Source organism: Triticum aestivum, chromosome 7D (assembly GCF_018294505.1).
Source record: "Triticum aestivum cultivar Chinese Spring chromosome 7D, IWGSC CS RefSeq v2.1, whole genome shotgun sequence".
NCBI lineage: Eukaryota > Viridiplantae > Streptophyta > Magnoliopsida > Poales > Poaceae > Triticum > Triticum aestivum.
The window spans coordinates 304,889,353-304,900,184 of NC_057814.1; the positions used below are offsets into that span (position 1 = coordinate 304,889,353).

Below are 10,832 nucleotides of genomic sequence, written 5' to 3' on the forward strand. Positions count from 1 at the left end.
TGGAACTTGAACTTGAATCATCCAGCGCTCCTCTTCTGGTAGTGTGGCGTTGTAGGTTCCGGTGAAGCTTGGTATTCCGATGTTCAGGTACTTAGTAACTTCCTTCAAGTGTCGTCCAAAAGGGGTATCCTCATCTGGTTGCGCGAACTTGTTCCTTGCATCCGCCATCCTAAAAGAGTGGAAGAAAGGAGAGGAGTCAGAAATGAGAAGAGAGTAGTGATCTTGGGCTTTAGCTTAGTGGCCGTGTCCTACAGTCAGCGTGTGCTCTGATACCATCTCTGTAGCGACCAGACCTCAAACAGTCTAGTCTCTGTGCATCAATGTCATCCCTGGATCGGTAATGCGGACACGCACAGTACTTTGAAGGATTTATAACAGAGTAGCAATCACACACTTATTACATCGAATAGTTCAAGAGAACTCAATACAATAAATATGGCTTAAGGCCATCTAAAATACGATAACAGCGGAAGGCTTCGAAGATAAAGTGAGTCCATCAACTCCAACGGCATCACTGAGTATAAGACCACGACCTAAGGCTCCGTACTCGTCGTCTGAAAAGTCTGCAACATGATACGTTGCAGTCTGAAAATGGGTCAGCACATGGAATATGCTGGCAAAGTAACACATTAAGAGTAATGAACAGAATAATGCTATCACTACATGCATATTTAGCTGGTGGAAAGCTCTATGGTTACAGTTTTGCGAAAAGCCAATTTTTCCCTACCACAAAGGAATAAATTTTATTTAACTATCATGGTGGGTGTTAAACATTGAGAAGGTACCTCCAACTCAATCCCAATTAAGAACGTGATTAACTCAATCAAATTAAATTAAGTAACATGATGATGAGATTCACATGATAATCCAAGAACTAGATACTCAAGATGTCCATAACCGGGGACACGGCTAATCATGATTAGTTTGTACACTCTGCAGAGGTTTGTGCACTTTTCCCCACAAGAATCGATCGCCTCCGCTTGATTTCTCGCACTACATGGTGTTTGAGAAACGGATGACCGAGACACAGTCTTTCAGAAACACTACTCTTTACTCTGGGTGGACAGTTACACCTACTTTCCCCTACATCTGCTAGCCCACCTCTTCAAGAGGTCATGTAACCTACTCAACTATGCTAGAGCCCATAATAGCTTGTGGCTGCACACGGAAGTTTCTAGCATGAATGATCTCATGATCCCTTTGAGTTTGGGTGGTGGTTCATAGGATGATCACACGGGTACTCCGGGATATCCAAAAATACAGGCAACACTGGTTTCTCCAGGTGCCTCAATCCACCCAGATGTAAATTAAAGTAGCCACCTTAAGTTGAACCATAAATTAATAATCTCACATCTGTCATGAAGAATTTCACTCAAACTCAATCCACGTCTACGAGCATAGCATAGCAATATAAGCAAACGTAGAAATAACTCCCAAAGGTTTGATAGTAAACAGGACAATAGGTACTACCTCATCTCTTCCCAAAACCCACATATTAATCAGATCCTAATCATGCAACTGTTTGAGGATTGATCTAATGCAATAAAACTGGATGATGAAAAATATGATCAAAGTGTTACTTGCCTTGCTGATGATCCGTGAAACCTAGAGACTCGTAGTAGCACGCTACGCACTCCGGGTACTCTATCGCAAACAAACAATACATACATAAGCAATCAAGCAAGGATGCACGAAATAAAACTCAAAGTAAGAGATCTAACCAGAAAGTTCAACTTAAGAACTCCGGTTTGCAAAAAGAATCAATTCAAACGAAGCAACGAAGGTCAAACGGCGAAAGGAACAAGCTTCGTTTACTAATCTTGATCTAAGTCAAATTTTACAGTAGCAAAAACTTGTTTGAGTTGGTTAAACGGAAAGAGAATTTTGAGATGAAACTCTAGGCGCTTGAATCGCCTGATTCCGATAAACGAGCGAAAAGTTATACTAAAACGAAAAACAGATCGGAAATCGCGATCAGGAATAATCGCGGAAAATCCGAGAAAAGGAAAAACTGACGAACAGGCTAACGATCGAACGTTCGCTGTCTGTAAAAAAACGAAAACCGTTCGTTAAAACGAACGAATGAACGGGCGTTCGCTATTTAACTAAACAGGAAAAAAATAAACCGATCTAATATAAAAAAACGCATCTTGGTTTCGAAATAAAACCGAAGAAAAACCGGCGGCTACCTCGGTTCGCTTGACGGCGGCGGCGGCGAGAGGCTCCGACGGGTGGCGGCGTCGGGCGAGAGGCGGTGGGGCTCCGGCGGGTGGCGGGCGGCGGCGGCGGCTAGGGTTTCGGGGCGGCGGCGACTTGGGCTGAGGCGGGGCTCGGGCCGCGGCTTTAAAGGTCGGCCGGGCTGAGGTGTCCGGGTCGGACACGGCCCGTAAGGCGGTTGACTTTTAAAAAAAAAATAATAATAATTCGGACGTGCAGAAAAAAGTAAGAAAAGGAATACTAAACGGACTCCAAAAATCCCGAAATAAAATTTTCCCGTCTTCTAAAAGCAAGCCGGACAAGATGAACATTTATTTGGGCCTAAAATGCAATTGTGAAAAACGCGTATTTTTCCTAATTCGAATAAAATCAAATAAAATCCAAAAAAATCAAATATTTGTTTTTAATATTTTTCCTCCAATATTTCATTATTTGTGGAGAAGTCATTTTATCCCCTCTCATATATTTTGATATGAAATATTTTCCGAGAGAAAAATAATTAAAACAAATGATCCTATTTTCAAAATTTGAGAAAACCCAAATATGAAAATAACGAAATCCCCAACTCTCTCCGTGGGTCCTTGAGTTGCGTGAAATTTCTAGGATCGCAAATCAAAATGAAATAAAATATGATATGCATGATGATCTAATGTATAACATTCCAAATTAAAAATTTGGGATGTTACATTCCGGAAGCACCGACCAGGGCAATACAGCCGCTCCCACCAGTGGCACAACCGCTAGTGCGGTAAAAATAGCCCTAGGTGAAATTTGAGGTACTGTGTATGTGCTTTGGTTCACCCAGTACCTTGTGATGCGGACCATCTTAATAGTCCTACGACCAAAGAAATAAAAGTGTCAGAAAATCCATATTCGATCTATCCCGTCTGGAGGGGTTGCCTAACCGTCTTGTGCCACATGAAGTAAGCATGTGTAGCTTAGGCACACAATTAGTCCGCAAATTGCATTATCATCAACACCAAAATACTTAAGACGGGAAATGCCCTTGCAACTAGGCATGCCTATTAGTGCTCCTTCTATGTTGCAAATCTCATTGTACAGCGACGACAAGCACACCAAAGCCATCAGGTAGTATCTTTGACCACCCATCATGATCGGTCCAGCCACCATTGCCTCTAGCGATTGTATCATCATCTCGTGATCTCTATGTAGCCTCATAACTTATATCTAATCTATTAATCGACCTACAATGCATTTATATATATAGGATTGTGTTACACACTTTGAGTCAAGCATAACACGCGGCAAATTACAAGTCCAAGTGTAGCCTTGCATGACGATAGGACCCCCATCCCGGTAGGCCCATGGCAAGGAATCGAGCCAAACAGGACTGGGCAGCCCTAGCCCATTCTAGAAAGTCCACTTGGCTGGGCCCGCACCATGAAGCCCACTCAGTTTGACCATTGGTGCCTTATCAAGACCATCAGTCAGGCGTTACTGCAAAGCACTTAACCAGTGTAATGGTGCATGACCAATGAGTTGTTACCACGACATGGCTGACTCGATGTAATTCCAAGCCTTATCGACAATATATAAGGTGAGGCTAGGACGTCCTTGCGCGGGCATGCATACAAAGACACATAGGAATTTCATACGATTCGTGTACTGTGAGAATCCTTATCCAAGGCTAGATAACACCAAGCAGGAGCAGGACATTACCTTCAAGATAAAGGGTCTGGACCTACATAGAATTATTCGTGTAACCCGGTACATGGATCATATTTGTGCGCCTCCCAAATTGTCAAGTTATGTGTATTTGTGATAAAATCCTTACGACAATTGTCACCCGCCATGGGGATAGGAGCATGTTGGAGTTGCAATCTAGGCGACACTTCTCTGGACATCACAGCGGGCTCATGCGTGGGCAGCTTGTGAGATTTGACACGCTTTGCTTCATCATCGACCTATGTGGCCTAGCGTCCTGCTTTTGCCCACCAGTATGGGATCTCCTAATTAGCGGCGTGTGAAAGTGCCAACTAGGAGCGTTCAGGTGGCACGCCGTTGGTACGACGCCGCATATAAGTTCTTATTAGTAGCGTGCACCTCGAACGCCGCTAGTAACAATATACCTATAGTGTGTGCACCGCACGCCACTATTGACTAAACTACCGGCCGTGTGTGCCTAGCACACTACGAATAAGAGCCAAACCAGTCGCGTGTGGCTCTTCCCGAGAGCCGCTAAGTGTGGATCAAGCTTGTGACTATGGCTGTCGGTGAACGTTGTTGTAACCACTAGTCGAAAAGGCCTAGCCACAACTTCAGTTAGTGGCGCCTCATTTTCAATCCACGCCATCACTATTTTTTTTCAAATAGTGATGGTGTTGGCTTATTTGGCACGTCACCAGTAATAGGTTATTGGTGGTGTGCCGTCAACAATCCACGCCACCAGTAAGTGAGACCAAAAAATGGGGGACGACTTAAGTTACTGGTGGCGTGTGTCAGAAATGACACGTCATTAATAATATCTTATTGGTGGTGTTCGGTATAATGGGAACGCCATAAATAACTGGACTAAATTGTACAAAAATATAAGAAATCTGGATAAATTATTGATGGCGTGTACTGTTCATCCGACGCTACCAATATCTTAGGGCTAGTTTGGTTTGGGTCCACGGCTTCATGCCTGGGAAATAGTGTTGCCTGGCGTGGACACGATTTGAAGTCGTTCGGCTGCCTGGTCAGGCAAAGTTGGATGAGAGGCGTTTGGATACTGCCCTAGCCTGGGTAGCTATTACGAATAAAAAAATAAGCTCATGAGCCCATGTACGTAGACTAGTTACTGCCATTAAAGCCCAGGCACGTGATTTGTCCGGCCAGGCGCTCGAATTCTCATGCCTGGGCCAAGCTAACCACCTCCCTGACTTCATTGCCCAGGCTAACCACTCCGCATGCGAATTCAGGCCAGGCTACATCAGGCTTGTTCAGGACATGAACCAAACAACATACATGCAAGACCCTGGCATGCGCCAGGCCAGGCCGAGGCTTCTCCAGGACGTGATCCAACTAGCCCTTAGTGCATCCCACGCTACTAAAATATGACAGGAAAATGGGCTTGGCATTTTTGCCAACTGGGCTGAAAAATAGCCCACTCACCCGCGCGTTCCCGAATCCAAGCCCAAGCCCAAGAAAAGATTAGGTCGAGAGAGACAGAGCGAGCCTTCGTCTTGCCGCCGCCCACCTCGCCTTCCTCTCGCTGCCGCCCACCTCGCAGCTCACCGCCGGTCGGACCCTCTCCCCCCACCTCAGGCGGCTCAGCCCCGACCTCGCCGACACACACCTCGCAGCTCGCCTAGACCGACCCCACTGAGCACCCCACCCAGCCCTCTCGCAACCCCTTGCTGCAGCCACCAACGACGGCCGATTCCGGTGAGCCCCGAGGTCTATGGCTAGCGTGCAGCTCAGCCCCGACCTCGCCTCTCTGCGCTCCGTCTTCCCCTTCGGCAAAATCTGCCGCACGCGGCCTCCATCGCTCGTGCCCCACCCCTACCTGCGAATAGGGTTTCAGGCACGGCGCCGCTTACGTTGCCAGCGCAGCTCTGGTGTCCAGCTCCTCCGGCAGCGTCCCGTCATCCCCTCTCTGCGGCGGTTGTGCATGGCATCCCCATGGTGAGCTCCTCTCCTTCCTCCGTGTCACTTGGACCAAAATTTAGGATATGTAAAATCAGTTTAGGATCTGCAAAATCAAAATAAATTGATCCAAAAACTTGAAAAGATAACGTTGTCATCAAGAGAAAATAGTCCATGGTCTTTGTTCATATGAATACCACAATTAGCCAATGCTTTGCTGCGATGTTAGAACTCACAGCTTGCCGTAGATGAGATTGTCGTCGTACATCGGACAGCAAAGCGAGCACGTACACAACTAGCTAAGCAGGAAAGCAGGTAGGTGGATGCTTTTCACGTAGGCTAGCTTATGAAGCGAACTAATCTCCGACGGCTAAGTTAATCGAACTGTAGAGACGAGATAAACACAACAGAACAAGCACGCACAAGATTGATCTTTTTTCCTCTCTGCTATAGCTTCCTAGAGGCTTTTCTCCTTTATTTGTAATAGCTATTTAAGGACTCCATGACCTATACGTATTAGTATTCTAGGACTAAACCGACTATGACTCTTATCAGTTATCACGTATATCACTAAAACTCTAACCAAACGTACTAAATTTGGAATATCTAATATGCGAGTTGTGATGCCCAAATCGGATTGATTCAGCTAGTAGTTCAGTAAGAACAGATTGATTATTTCATATGAATACTTCACTGTTTCAGGAACAATTTCACTTGAATAGTCATGCTAATGTTCCAGTATTATTGGTTTGTAGTTTATTGTTTATAAAATCATTTTCATGTACAAAAGATTCAAGTTTCCCTTTTTCTCTTAGAAACTAAAAGATTCAAAGGAGTAAATTAAGAATACTGTATTCTTATTACCTCGTGAGTAGCTAGCAACACTGAACCTTCAGTATCAGAGTAAAGCAAGGCCATGTGCATTAAACATGCAGACTTGGATATTTTTTATTTGCTTTGATCAGTCATTCTGACTGGTCTCTTTCAACAAGTAGTAACTAGACAGATAGTTGTTGATAAGCTGTGGTAAGTTACACTAGCAGTCTCAAACAAGACAGCCGGAACTACCAAGTCAAAGCATTAAGCCTTTCAGAATTAGTTGTGTGTGAGGACTGCTTGTTTCTAGCTAGGTAGTAACTTATTCTAATACTCTGTTATGTGAGGTCATACTCACGGCATACTACTAAAATACTATGTTGGTTTATCTTTGCGTGGCCATTTTCCTTAAACATAAGCTAACACATGCAGTTTTCGCACATCTTGGTAACTCTGGTTTATTTGTACAGCCAAAATATATTTAATTTAAATCCACTTTTTATGTAGAAAGGTTATTTTTTCTGTAGTATTTGTTTCGATTTGTAGAATTTCAGTTTCATAATACACATGAACAGAATGCGTGATGTGGTGAATGATTTGCTTAGTACGGTGGTTATGACAGCCATGATAGTACAGTTGGATATTTTTTATAGCATTCTTTTGTATCTCAGACTGTTTGTTCAACTGGTGATGATTTTATGGGCATGTATTGTTGTTTGTAGATATTTCGCAAGGAACCATTTTTCTACGGCCATGAAAACCATCATCAACTTGTTAGGATTGCAAAGGTGCTTATTCGGTTTATTCCATTTATTCATTGAAAATATAGTTATAACTGGTTAAGGATTGTTTTTCATGTTTTACTCCTCACGCACTGTTTTATATGGATTCTTTGGTGGCATCTGATATTGTTTAGACTTGCCATATACCATTTGCTATTACTTACCTTAGTGACCGAGTGGTTGTGGTTCAATGTTTTGATGAATTGTACTGTGCACAAATAAGTTACCACCTCATTGTTTCACGTTAAGAGCTCTAAATTCTGACAACACTCCTGCATTGACATGTACTTGGAACAAATGGGCTAAATGCTTATTTGAACAAATACAAAATTGAGCTTGACCCTCAACTTGAAGCCCTTGTTGGAAGGTATATTGCCACTCAGCAGTCATTTTGATGATGCAAGATCTCAATTTGCCATTTGATTTATAGATTGACCATGCAATTATACTTTCTTTTCTCATCTTGAACTCCTAGGTGCTGCATGATGTGTTTGAGCATCTGGTTTGTAGATAGATTGATTAGTGTGGTTGCTTTGAGGATGTCATGTTACAATGGTTGTTGTTCTATTTTTTGAAGGTTCAATGCAGGCCCATCCATACTTCCTCCAGGAGAGGGCTGCCGAAAATAGCAGGACTTGTGCGCAATAGCAATAATTATCTTGAGATTGAACGAGTAGCGCTTGACGAAGCTGAATTAGTCTCAGTCTCCTTGCATTGAGCACCCCTAGTAAGTAAATTAGATGAACCATGAGCTTTAGTGTCTATGAGTTGATGTCATTGTTGACCTTAGCCTACTTTATTTCCCTCGGTTAGGTACTGCAAATGGTAAATGTAGCAATACTTATGGAAAATCTTGTCAACACAAGCAGTCTTCTCAGTTATGGTGTTGATATGAATTAGGGATGGCACGCAGGGTTTGGGTGGAGCCACCCCATACCCTTACCCGTCCCCTCTAAGCTTAGCCATCACTCTTACCCATACTCGTTAATGGGTATAATTTTTTTCCATACCCGTTACGACATGGTAGATGGGTGCCCGTGGCTAAAATTACTCATGTTTGCAAAGCATCACTTTGAACAACTCATAGTCATAAAAAACAACATATAATTATAATCTATAAACAACAATAAATTATAGCAACAACACACATTTTTAAACAACAACACATCATAAACAACAATATATTTAATAAACAACATCACTTTCTCGTAAACAACAACGCATCAAAACATCAGCATATTGTCATATATTTCGAGTTCACAAATTCATGACAAAGTGTAGAGATGATTTTGAGTTCATATGAATTTTATGTGGGTACGTGGGTATGGGTTATATGATCCCGTACCCGATCTACCCGATGGGTTTAACATTTTCCTATTTATATACCTATGGATTTTTTAATCCCATACCCTTACCCTAATAGGGTTTTGATGCGCACAAGCAGCTTGCAGCATGTAGAAGAGTAAAGAATAACAGTTTATAATTAACAAGCATGTTGTAACATTAATGCCCAGAGATCCTTCCTCGACTCCCTGCGAGAAAGCAATCCCGGAGCCACATATCAAGTATCCATTTCTAGTTGTAAAAGATCAGGATATAAGTCTGAACGTCCGTTATCGTGGACACGGCTATTAATAGATAATCTTCCCTGCAGGGGTGCATCACGTTTTCCAACACGCTTGATTACTCTGGCCGGACACTTTCCTGTGTCATGCCCGGCCTCGGAAGATTAACACGTCGTAGCCCTACCTAGGCTCAGCAGAGAGGTCCACGCCGGTCTACATCCTAAGCACTCCGGGGTCTGGGCCCATCGCCCGTTGCACTCTGGGTCTGTTACGTGCAGGGCGGACCTAGGCACCACCTCTGGGGTGCCGGCCCAGTTGTGCCGCAATGCTGAACTGGACTTCTGACAAAGCTTCGGCTGATACTTCGACGTCGAGGCCCATAACTATTCTCGCGTGGTGGTTAGTGCGTAAAGGTCAAAGGCCAACTCAGAACAAATACCCAAACCATAGTTTATTATTAGCTTGCGGAGACGAGTAGAGACTCACGATAATGTGACCCCGTCGCCCCGTCTCGAGAAAATACGGCAAGGGCTAGCCCAGCCCACTCGAGGGCGGCCTTCCTGCCCGGCCGTGCCTCGTAACCATCTTGCGGGTGCTCTCCGGGCCCGCCCGACTTTCCCAAAGGTCTCAAGTAAAGTTAAGGTAACCGTGTGTCCAAACATAAGGGGAAAACCCGAGGAATCACCCTCGGTGGATTCCACTCGATGTAATCGTCAAGGTGAACGTAAGAGGAACCACCCTCGAGGTTCACACTTGAGGGGTTGCACGACAGAGTCGTATCGGAAGTGGTTAAGGAGAAATCACCCTCGATGGCCACGGCTGAATAGCTACACTACAGAGATCTCATCAGGAGTGATGTATGAGGTATCACCCTCGGCACTTGATGGTAACTCTGCAGAGCCGAGCAATAAAAGAGGCGTGATGTGATGTGAGGTGTCAGGCTCTGGTCGTCGATGATGAAGTAGGGGCAACAAGGACAAGTGGGGGTCACTAATGGATCACTAACAAACCTATACTAAGCAGTTTAGGATAAGCAGGTAGGGTACAACAGCAGGTACAAAAGCAGGCTATGCGTCAGAAAAGGAGCAATCAATTACAGTAGAAAATCTAATGCAAGCATGAGAGAATGAAATGGGTGATATCGGGATGATCAAGGGGGGGGGCTTGCCTGGAAGCTCCGCTGAAAGGGAAGAAGGGGTCGTCGACGACGTAGTCGATCACAGAGGCATCGACATCGGTCTCGGGGTCTACCGGAGATAGGGGGGAAGAAACAGTAAATACAAGCAACAGATGCATGACAAGACAAAAGGCAGTGTTAAGGGTGTTTTAACGCAATGCTACACGATACCGGCGAAGGGGGATAGCATCCGGGAATGTTTCCCTGAAGTTTGGCACTTTCAAACATGCGAACCGGAGGGGGACGGTTGCAGGTTCGCTATGCTAGGGACGTGTGGGGGACGAACGTACTGCGTATTCAGATTCGTCTCGTCGTTCTGAGCAACTTTCATGTATAAAACTTTTTCATCCGAGTTACGGATTATTTTATATTAATTTCTAAAGTTTTTAAAACATTTTGGAATTAACATATTTAATTAAAAGGAAAACAGGGTTATGACATCATCATGACATCAGCATGATGTCAGCAGTCAACAGGGCTGTTGACTAGGTCAAACTTACATGGGGGTCCCGCTGTCATTGCCATAGTTTAACTAACAGGTAATTAGCAGGTTAATTATCAGGATTAATTAAGTTAATTAATTAATTTAATTAATTAAATAATTATTTACTATTTTTATGTCTTTTTTAAGAGTTCCTGGGGACTGGGCCCACGTGTAAGTGGCCTAGAGGCCAACCTGGGCGGACG

The 10,832-nt window shown here is 44.0% G+C and overlaps 1 long non-coding RNA gene across 1 annotated transcript; it reads left to right on the top strand.

Annotated features, from left to right (window-relative positions):
- Positions 1-5,356: 5,356 nt before the first annotated feature.
- On the top strand, positions 5,357-8,280 carry LOC123169911 (uncharacterized). The gene is made up of 3 exons (XR_006484980.1): positions 5,357-5,844; positions 7,344-7,409; positions 7,981-8,280. It is a non-coding gene; the product is annotated as an uncharacterized lncRNA (long non-coding RNA).
- Positions 8,281-10,832: the final 2,552 nt, after the last annotated feature.